General features: G+C 44.9%; 1 long non-coding RNA gene across 1 annotated transcript; it reads left to right on the top strand.

Moving 5' to 3' along the window:
- Nucleotides 1-4,287: 4,287 nt before the first annotated feature.
- Nucleotides 4,288-10,122, top strand: LOC123182466 (uncharacterized). The gene is made up of 2 exons (XR_006492172.1): nt 4,288-9,293; nt 9,456-10,122. It is a non-coding gene; the product is annotated as an uncharacterized lncRNA (long non-coding RNA).
- Nucleotides 10,123-10,914: the final 792 nt, after the last annotated feature.

The following is a 10,914-nucleotide window of genomic DNA, read 5'->3' as shown; positions in this document are numbered from 1 at the left end:
GCCGCCGCCGCCGCCCGCCGCCGCCGTCACCCTCCAGCGCCCCTCCTCCGCCGCCGGGCCCTCCTCCGGGCGCTCCCCGCCGGAGCCCCTCTCCCTGCCTCGTCGGCGTCGGCCGAGCTCGAGCTCGGCCTCGCGAGATCCGATCTGGTACAGCCCCGTTGACCTCTCCCTCACGTCCGTTTTTTTCCCGTCATAAAATCTTATCTGCATGTGCTCCTGTTTGTATTGCGATAACTCTGTGCATGTAGCTCCGATTCGCGCGTGTAATATGTCAAATTGTTCGCCTCGTGATGCTCTTCATTTTGTTCAATTGCGCCATGTTCATTGGAGGTCATCTTGATGCCCAAATCTTCGTTGGAAGAGGGCTAGTTGCTGTTATTCTCTGGTTCTTGACAGAACTTGGAGATTTGTCATTTTTGTATCATTAAATCTGTGCATCTTTTGAGCATGAGCTCTATATGTGTTTTGAAGTATGCCATGCCATCTTTCCAGTGATGTAGTCCATGTATTTTTGTGATCTCTGTGGTGACTAGAACAAGCATGCAAAGTAGGCCCCGTAATAATTCTGATTTCAGGGACTTAATGCTCGTCTGCTGTAATTTTGTTGCCATGTAAACTTGATGCTACAGAGAGATCCATGCATATTTTGGAGATGTTCAGTAAGGATGTTTTGTAGCTATAATTGTAATTGATCCATTCCTGCAATTGTTTGCAATTATGGAGTGCCATAGCATGACTCAATCTTGCTCTACTTTTGCTATAAAATATTTCTGGCAGATTCTTAACATGACATGCATTTTTGCCAAGCTTATTGTAGTTGATCCATATATGCTATGCAATTGTTCTTTCCATGGATAGCTTCATAAACATGCCATCTTGCTGTAGGTATGCTTGGTTTGTCATGCATTGCTCTGTAGTGAGTGCATCAAGCTCACAAAGAGGCCTACATATTAATATTCCTGCCATGCTCTGTTTTCTGCTAAGTCTGAAACCTGATAACGAAACTTGCTATGTTTACATGCTTGCCATCATATCTTCTGGTCCTTTTTGGCTTATGGTCAGTAAGGGACTTTTGTCATATGCATTTAGTAAAACACTACCATGCCTTGTGTTGCTATGTTAAGTTCCTGTAGCATGTTGATTTCGTGCTCTGAACATTGCTACCTGATGCTGTTTTCTGCCATGTCCAGTTTTTCACCAAGTCTGTGAACCTGTAATCTTTTGCACTTTTGCCATGCTTGTTTGAACTTGATATGTTGTGAACTTGATATGTTGTTCATCTTTTGTCAAGCATCTCCTGTAGATTACTTCCATGTGCTTTTTTGCTATGTTGGGGTGCTGTAGCATTGTTACTTGTTGCATTTTGAGTGCTATCATGCTGTTAATCGCAGATTCGTGTCATTCCTGTTTTGCTTGCCATTTGCAAACCGTGCATCCGATTCCGGTGATCCTTATATCGATTTCGACCGAAATCATCTCATCTTTCCAGTGGCATGCTTGGTTTGCCAAGTTACTGCCATGTTCATCTTTTTCCTTCCGGAGCACGCATACGCATCGCATATCATATCTTGCATATCATACATGTTTTGCGTCATGTTGCTTGCGCATTTCTCGTTGTTGATTGTGGTTCCGTTTGTTTGTGTTCTTGTCTTGGGTAGAGCCGGGAGACGAGTTCGTGAACGAGGAACCTGTCGAGTACGCTTACGAGGATCAAGCTTTCGACAACTCTGAGAATCTTGCAGGCAAGATGACCACCCCTCGAAATCACTTCTATCTTTGCCATGCTAGTTGTTCGCTCTATTGCCATGCTCCGCTACCTATCACTTGCTAGATCATGTCTCCCATTTTAGCCATGTCAGCCTCTAACCATCCTCTCCTAGCAAACCGTTGTTTGGCTATGTTACCGCTTTTGCTCAGCCCCTCTTATAGCGTTGCTAGTTGCAGGTGAAGTTGAAGTTTGTTCCATGTCGGAACATGGATATGTTGGGATATCACAATATCTCTTATTTAATTAATGCATCTATATATTTTGGTTAAGGGTGGAAGGCTCGGCCTTATGCCTGGTGTTTTGTTCCACTCTTGCCGCCCTAGTTACTGTTATACCGGGATTATGTTCCTTGAGTTTGCGTTCCTTACGCGGTCGGGTGATTTATGGGACACCCTTGACAGTTCGCCTTGAATAAAACTCCTCCAGCAAGGCCCAACCTTGGTTTTACCATTTGCGACCTATACCTTTTTCCCCCGGGTTTTCTAGAGCCCGAGGGTCATCTTTATTTTAAACCCCCGGGCCAGTGCTCCTCTGAGTATTGGTCCAAACTGTCAGTCGCCGGTGGCCACCAGGGGCAACTCTGGACTGGCCTATCGGAAGCTTGGACAATCCGGTGTGCCCTGAGAACGAGATATGTGCAGCTCCTATCGGGATTTGTCGGCACATTCGGGCGGCTTTGCTGGTCTTGTTTTACCATTGTCGAGATGTCTTGTAAACCGGGATTCCGAGACTGATCGGGTCTTTCCGGGAGAAGGTTTATCCTTCGTTGACCGTGAGAGCTTATGATGGGCTAAGTTGGGACACCCCTACAGGGTATTATCTTTCGAAAGCCGTGCCCGCGGTTATGAGGCAGATGGGAATTTGTTAATGTCCGGTTGTAGATAACTTGTCACTTGACCCAAATAAAATACATCCACTGCGTGTGTAGCCGTGATGGTCTCTTCTCGGCGGAGTCCGGAAAGCGAACACGGTCTGTGTTATGTATGACGTAAGTAGGTGTTCAGGATCACTTCTTGGTCATTGCTAGATGACGTCCGTTCCTTTGCTTCTCTTCTCGCTCTCTTTTACGCAAGTTAGCCACCATATATGCTTTTGCCGCTGCAGCTCCACCTCTCTACTCCTCCTTGTCCTACAAGCTTAAATAGTCTTGATCTCGCGGGTGTGAGATTGCTGAGTCCCCGTGACTCACAGATTCTACCAAAACAGTTGCAGGTGCCGACGATGCCAGTGCAGACGATGGCGTCGATCTCAAGTGGGAGTTCGACGAGGAACGTGGTCGTTATTATGTGTCTTTTCCTGATGATCAGTAGTGGAGCCCAGTTGGGACGATCGGGGATCTAGCATTTAGGGTTGTCTTATTTTCATCTGGATTTTGACCGTAGTCGGTCTAAATGATTGTTATTTGGATGATGTATGAATGATATTTATGTATTGTGTGAAGTGGCGATTGTAAGCCAACTCCTTATCCCATTCTTGTTCATTACATGGGATTGTGTGAAGATGACCCTTCTTGCGACAAAACCACTATGCGGTTATGCCTCTAAGTCGTGCCCCGACACGTGGGAGATATAGCCGCATCATGGGCGTTACACGCTGTCCCCCGTCGAGCGCTACTCATGGACTGGGGTGGTGCACCAGTGGGTCAGCGCGTCACCGGTCTGGTTGGGGGCGATGCCGGCGCAGGAGCAGGCGTACCTCGAGCAATGGCGGCAGCAGAGGCCGGCCGAGGAGCGCCGCGAGGGCGAGTACCTCGAGCAGCTGGAGCGCGACGCGGAGGAGGAGGTGTGCCTTGCCCGCAGTGGGCCAGCGTAGCCGGCGGCGGACGATGTCCTGGTCGACGGCATTCCCGTGGGCTGGCCCGGCGCCGACGCCCATCGACCTCACCGGCCCCGACGAGGATGACGAGGACGCCTAGGGCAGCGCGCCTCCTAGTAGTTTGTAGTGTCATTTAATATTTTACTTAATGTAATAGTGGACTCATGGACTCTCGCTGACCTTTGTGGCTGTCATTAATGTTTAATTAACGTTTTTATTTTTTAAAATGTTTGCGGGATTTTTTCTTGTCCGCGCCGGCTGAAAAATGGATCGGGCCAATGTTGAGCGCAAGCGGCGACCCCAACGCGAAAGCGGACATGGGTGTCCGCCAGACCGACCCAAACAAACAAAAAACGGGTAAAAGCGCAATCCGTTTGGGTCGGCGGGTTGGTGTTGCTCTTAGGGTTTGTTTCTTTATCATTTTCTAAAAATAATAAAAAATAAAAAAGCTAGCGAGCACGTTGATTGTGTAAACACGGCAGATATTTCCGCGGACCACGTTCTCATCCACGGCACCGCCTGTTCCACGTTCTCATCCCATCCACGCGTTCGTCGCGGCTCGCACTCGCGGACACGGTCAGCAACCAACGGCAGCCACACACGGCATCTCACATCACATGGCCCGTCGCAACCCCCGAGAGCAGCGAGCAGCCTAGAAATTTCGCGTTCCGTCGGTGCGGCCCACGTCCCAACCCGGTGCTTTGCCGACCTGCCAGCCGCCCCACCCGAACCGAACCGAACCAAGCCCGGATTCCAGCCCGGTCTCACCAGCTCCTCTCCCGTTTGATTTCCGCCGCCCACCTGATAACCCGCGGCCGGGCACGCCAGCGAGGCGAAGCCGTGTCCGGTAAGGAATCGGTTGGTTCCCCCTCCCGCACCGCCTCTGCGCCGGCTACAAAAGGCGCCACAGGCGCGCCCCCTCCACCCCGCGCTCTGCCCTCCTCTCTTCTCCTTTGGAGCTTTCGTTCCGGCCGGGCCTCCGCCCTCGATCGCCCGAGCCGCCTCCTCGCGCCTCGGCGACTGTTTCCACCCCCTTGTCCATCAATTCCCGATTCGTTTCGAATCGCGTTTGATTTGATTTCACTCGCCGTCGCCGTTGCCTTGCTGTGCTCGCAGGGTATTCCAATCCGGCGAGCCCGGGAAGCGATCGATCGGGGATTCATTCATTTTGGTTTGCGAGTCTATCTCAGAGTCGCGTGTCCGCTTCTGTTTGCAACCGTGGATCCTGTGTTCCTCGTATTCGTGTCCGCATCCGCGCGCGTTGGTTGCAGGATCGTCGAGCCTGGTTTTTGGAATTGGAGCTCTGATTGTGGAGCCGGAGGCCGAGGCAAGGTCAGTTTCCCGTGCTCGTTCAGACCGCTTCCTCTGCGTTCATCCGTGATTCCAGATTTCAAAAGTTTGCGATCTTCTGGTTCCCCGACCGCTGTGGTTTATTCCGTATCATCCGTTGGTACGAGGTGTATTAATTCGAGGCCCTCGTGGAGGATTCTTGTTGTACCGGCTGATCTCGGTTTTGTTATGTCTTGTGCTCTCACCCTAGATGCAGAGGAATCCAGAGGGCGCGCTAGTTCTTCAGAGGTGGAGGTTTGATTTCTTTTCATGGTTATTCTGATTGATGATTGGTTACGGTTGAGCGGTTATTCTGATTGGTTACGGATCAGCGGTTATCCTGATAGGTTCAGATCTTCTCGTGTGATGAAGCCTAGGATTTCTTACCAACCGGAACCAGCGATCTGCGTTTGGATAAATGATTAAATCCCTCCCAACTTCAGTTTCCTGGTCTGCACAGTAGTCAACGGCAACAATTCTGATCTGAATTCTTTGCTTCTCCAGAAATTATAAATTGGATTACACGGCATAGCGGGAGCAACATCTGCGTTTGGATGATTATTATTACCCCCTCTATTTACTTCCTTCATCTACACAGTTCAATCTTAGTCGCTTCTGATTTAGATTTGTTGATGGTTGTCCAGAAATTGGGATTATACGGCTTACTGGGAGCGACTTGTCATTCTTCCTCACCTGTGTTTGGATGATCATTCTCTCTCTGTTTATTTCCTTTCCTCCATGGTTCAATTAGTCTCCACACAATTCTGATTTGGATTTGTTGCTCGTACTCCAGAAAATTGGAATTATACGGCTTAGCGAGTGGTCCTCTTTTCCCTCGGCATGGCGGTTCCTTTTCTGTGGCTCAACAGTATTTCTTACTCAATAATATAATTATTATTAGAACACACCAGACAAGTTTTCTCTGCCTTAGTTTGTCAATTCTTAGCTCTTGCAGACATCGTCTTGGAAGGGATATAATTGGAACCGGTGCTGTCTACCTGACCTTCCCAGACAAGACTTTCTTATAACTTTTACCTCCTCATTTGAAGCATGCTTTAGCTGAGCCTCGGCATGCGTTGCAGGTTTGACAAACGCAAAGTCTAACCTGATGCGGAGTTGAATTTGTTTGCAGTTCTTCTAAATCCAATCAATTCATTATTACTTAGATGACCTTTAAGATCTTCTCACTAGGCAATATTTTAAATTCAGATTCATCTGCAAAGGCGCAAGAATGGAGCTTCAAACTAATGGCACATCCTACAACAGAAAGACTCTTCTCCATTTTTAACTCTTGCCTCTTATTTTTATTTCACGTAGCTACTTGTTCATGCCTTTGATTTAGGCTTTTTTGCTTCTGCCCCCCTGTGATTGCAGATTTATTTTAGCCCAGAGCGTGTTGGTACTTGGTAGCGAGTCGAAATCTGTTAAAATTGGTTGGTTTGCAATCTACCTCTATGCGGTTCGATTTGTTATATGTACTCTTATCCTGTCGGCTGCAGGCCATATTTAGGAAGTTTGTGCTTATGAGCAAAATCTCTGTACAGTGAGTCAGGTCAGTGTTCTATCAACGGTTTGTTTGGTTTAGTTCTGTTCCTCCACACATTGGTTGCAGGATTGGATCTGGAATGTGGAGATCCCTGTGGTGTTGTATGTTAAGGGGATTTGAGCAGGTCAGGTTTGAATGGCTATCGCCTGTGTGGTCTCCTGGTTCTCATCACATGTTTCTTCATCATCAGCTAATATGAGGTGGATTAGAGAGGTCCTGGTGGATTCTTATTGTAGCAGCTGATCGCGTTTTTGGTGTGTGTTTGTGCTCCTTTGCTTGCAGCAGATGCAGGAGTGTAGTAGTTCTGCACAGATGAATCATAGGGGAGATTTGGTTTCTGTTCGTCATTTTGATTGATTGGATAATGAAGCTTTGGATCTCTTACCAACCTGGAACTTGTGATCTGCGTTTGGATAATATATATTCCGTCCCAATTCAATTTATTTGGTTTGCACAATACAACTTAGCCCTTGGTAGTTCTGATCTGTATTCGTTTGTGGTTTTCCAGAAATTGAGGTTAATTGGTGGAGATTTGGTTTCTGTTCATCATTTTGATTGGTTGGATAATGAAGTTTTGGAACCTAGAACTTGCGATCAGCGTTTGGATAATGAATTCTGTCCCGATTCAATTTATTTGGTTTGCGCAGTACAATTTAGTCCTGGCAGTTCTGATCTGTATTCGTTTGTGGTTTTCAGAAATTGGGCTTCGTAAGGTTTAGGAGGAGCAACCTATCTTCTTGCTGATCTGCATTTGGATGATTACGAACCCCTCTATTTAATTCCTTCTCAATTCAATTTTAGTCTCCGACAATTCTGATTTGGATCTGTTGCTGGTTGTCCAGAAATTGGGATTATATGGCTTAGCGGGAGCGACCTATCTTCTTGCTGACCTGCACTTGGATGATCATTACTCTCTCTGTTTAAGTTCTTCTCCATAGCTCAAGTAGTTGCCCGACGATTCTGATTTAGAATTTTTGCTGGTTCTCCAGAAATTGGAATTATATGGCTTAGCGGGTGGTCCTATCTTTCCAAGGCATGGCGGTTCTTTCTGTGGCCCAACATATCCGACCTTTTATCCTCCCTTGATAATTGAACTTTCAAATGTTAGTTTCTTTGCCTTGATTGGTAATTCTCAGCTCTTGCAGATGCTGACTTGGGAGCGAAATAATTGGAACCAGTGTTGTCTACCTGACTTTCCAGCCGAGACAGGCTTACTTACCCTTTACCTCAACATTTGATGCTTGCTTTAGCTGAGCCTAGTTTTCCTCTTATAACTTATAGAAAGGTATCTCCCTCGTTGCAGGCCATAGTTGATGACTCGTCCAACCTGATGCTGACTTGAATCCGTTTGCAGTTCTTCTAAATCTATTATTTTCTCAATTCATCAGAACTTAGACAGCCTTCAAAATTATCTTACCAGACAATATTTTGAATTCAGAATTATCTGCCAAGGTTCAACAATGGAGATTCAAACTAATGGAACATCCTACAATGAAAAAGAGTGCTCCAGTTTTAACTCACCTCTTATGCTACTTGTTCATGTCTTTGATTTAGGTTTTTCCTTCTGCCCTCCCTTTGGTTGCAGATTAAGCCCAAACCATGCTGGTAGTGAGTTGGAATCTGTTAAAATCGTTTGGTTTGCGATCTATCTCTCTCTCTCTGGATCGATTTGTTGTTTGTACTCTTGATCCCTGGTCTTCTGCGTGTATCAGTTGCAGGATATATTTAGGAAGTCTGGGCCTATGTGCAGGATATATTTGGATATGTTGGTGGTTCTCCAGAAATTGGAATTATATGGCGTAGCGGGAGCGACGCATCTTGCTGCTCTGTGTTTGGATAATTATCACTTCCTCTGTTTTACTCTTTCATCTCCACTGTTCTGTTTTGGTTTCCCACAATTCTGATTTAAACTATTTCTTGGTGGCTCTCCAGAAATTGGAATAATATGGCTTAGAAGGCGTCCTATTTTTCCTCGGCATGGCGGTTCCTTCTGTGGCTAAAAACTTTCTCAACCTTTTTTACTCTATAATTGAACTCTCTAGACATTAGGTTTTCTTTGCCTTAGTAATTATCAGCTCTTGCAGATACTGACTTGGAAAGGATATAACTGCAGTTTGGAACCTGCGTTGTTGTCCTCCATCATCCATACCTGACCCTAGACAGGCTTTACTTGTTCCCACTCAATCATCCATGCTTTAGCTATTTATAAGAAGCATTTCCCCTAACAATTTTTTTTATAGAAACGGTGTCTTGCTCACTGCAGGTTGTAGTTGACAAACTCCTGTCCAGCCTGATGATGAATCCGTCTACTGATCTTCGAAATCTACAGTGTCGTTTCAATTCATTGCAACTTACATAACCTATAAATTATCTTACTAGACAATTTTTAAATACAGATTCATATGCAGCACGAATATATAAGATGATCTAGAGCCTACTAATGGCACATCCTACAACCGAAAAAGACTCTTACCTTCCTTTTTTTTAATTTCATTTAGTTACTTGGCCATCTCTCTGACATAGGTTTTTGCCCCTGCCCTTCCTATGGTTGCAGATTTTTCTTTAGCCCAGGCCATGTGGGCAATGACTAAACTCTTGATCCCTGTTTTATTGGTCTTCTGCGTGTGTGGGTTGGCAATATATAATTTTTATTAGGAGTTTGGGCCCAAACCTTTGCTCTGTACATGGAGTCAGGTCAGTGTCTCGTAGACGGTCTGTTTGTTTCATTTGTTATCGCCGCCTCTACAATTTGGCTTGCAGGACTGGATCTTGATCTGGTCTGGAAGTAAAGCTCCTTGTGGGTTGTGAACGTATGGTGGAGGGGACTCGAGGCAGGTCAGTTTCATGTTTCGTCACATTGGTTTACTGGATTCCTCATCTGTGCTTGGTGACGTCAGATTTGAGTGGCTATACATTAAGTTCTTCGATTCGTTCGGAATCTTCTTCAACCACAAAAACTTACACCTGGACTCTATGCCTGTTTCAACTATTTACCAGATTTCACTATGGTCTGACTTTCCTTGAAGAACTTTTAAGTATGCTGATTATATTTGGGTTGATTTGCATTGTTGGAGGTTTTATTGCAAGATTGTAGAGTTGGATAGTCAGTTAGCGCGGGGACTTGGTGTAGCAAATGGACTTCCCTGATGGTTTTGACCTCTGATTACTGATCCTGAAGCATAATGATTTGGTCTTTGTGGTAGTTTTCAGTTTGAACTTGCATTCAGTGGCCTCATATCTTTGGTGCAGCTTGGAGTTAGTAGTGTGCACATCTGATGATTCTTTCAACTGTCCTGAAGCATCTTACTTGGTTTCTGTTGTGCCATCCTACTGGTTACGGTATCTTATTCAACTTGCATGTGGTTTGGATGGAATATGATCTTATCTTTTGCTCGAATCAAGAAAATGCTAGAAGTCTCAAACAAGGGTCCAAAATGGAAATATCAGTTCGTACTCAGTTTGTATAGCAGATTATCAAAGTTTGACTTGGCTATTAATTACCTGGTTACCATACTGTTTCATGAAGTTTGGTTTTGGTATTTGGCTGCTTGTATCTTTCAACTTGCAAATTTGTCACCTAATAGGAAGTAAAGATCGCATGTACATGAGCTCTGAATGCAGTAAAAATGTTAAGCATATTATATGAATATATGTGAATTGGTCATACGTGGATTTGTCAGTCTACTATTCTACATACTCTTGTCCATGATTGTACTTGGTTTGTTTATATACGTTCTTTAGGTTCTTCTTATGGCACAAAATCAAATTTTGGTGTGCACATATTGTTAACTTTGGTGATAAAGAAAGATCCCACCCTCGCACTTGTGTTGGTTTAACAGTAGTGGCCCCCTGTAGTTTGGTAATATTGATGACTTGGTATACAGGAAGAGGTTAGGAGTTATTGCTATATACATATACTAAAACAATGGAGAGTTGAAGGTTCTGAACTGGAGGCTTGAACAAATATTTTGCCCTGAACACTCCACTCATGTCCACTGAATATGATTCTGATTTGTTGGTATGGAGTTGATTTTCAGTGATGTTCTTCTCATTGGTGCTTCTCCAGTGAGATCTGGATTCTTCCATGCATCTTCTCGGTTTGCTGGGGAACTTCCTAGCAAAACAGTCTGGCATTTGATGATCCCTAAACACTCTGGCTAATTTGATGATGAATCCTGCTGATTACTTTCGACATATGGAAATTTGTTTCCTACTTCATTCATCCTGGATTTAAAGAAACAGCGCTCACACATCTCTATGGTCCTCCAATGGCTAATTTTATCTATATTATGAAATCTTCCATTACATACTTACTGAATCTATAATAATTTCATATGTTCACACATCTTATGGTCCTCAATGGCTATTGACCTTCTTTTCCGCCGAACAGCTAATTTGTTATGGATTATGGAATCTTCATACATATTGTTAAATATATGAATCTATAATTTCATAG

This window comes from Triticum aestivum, chromosome 1D, assembly GCF_018294505.1.
Source record: "Triticum aestivum cultivar Chinese Spring chromosome 1D, IWGSC CS RefSeq v2.1, whole genome shotgun sequence".
Classification (NCBI taxonomy): domain Eukaryota; kingdom Viridiplantae; phylum Streptophyta; class Magnoliopsida; order Poales; family Poaceae; genus Triticum; species Triticum aestivum.
This window is presented reverse-complemented; position numbering and strand designations above follow the sequence as displayed.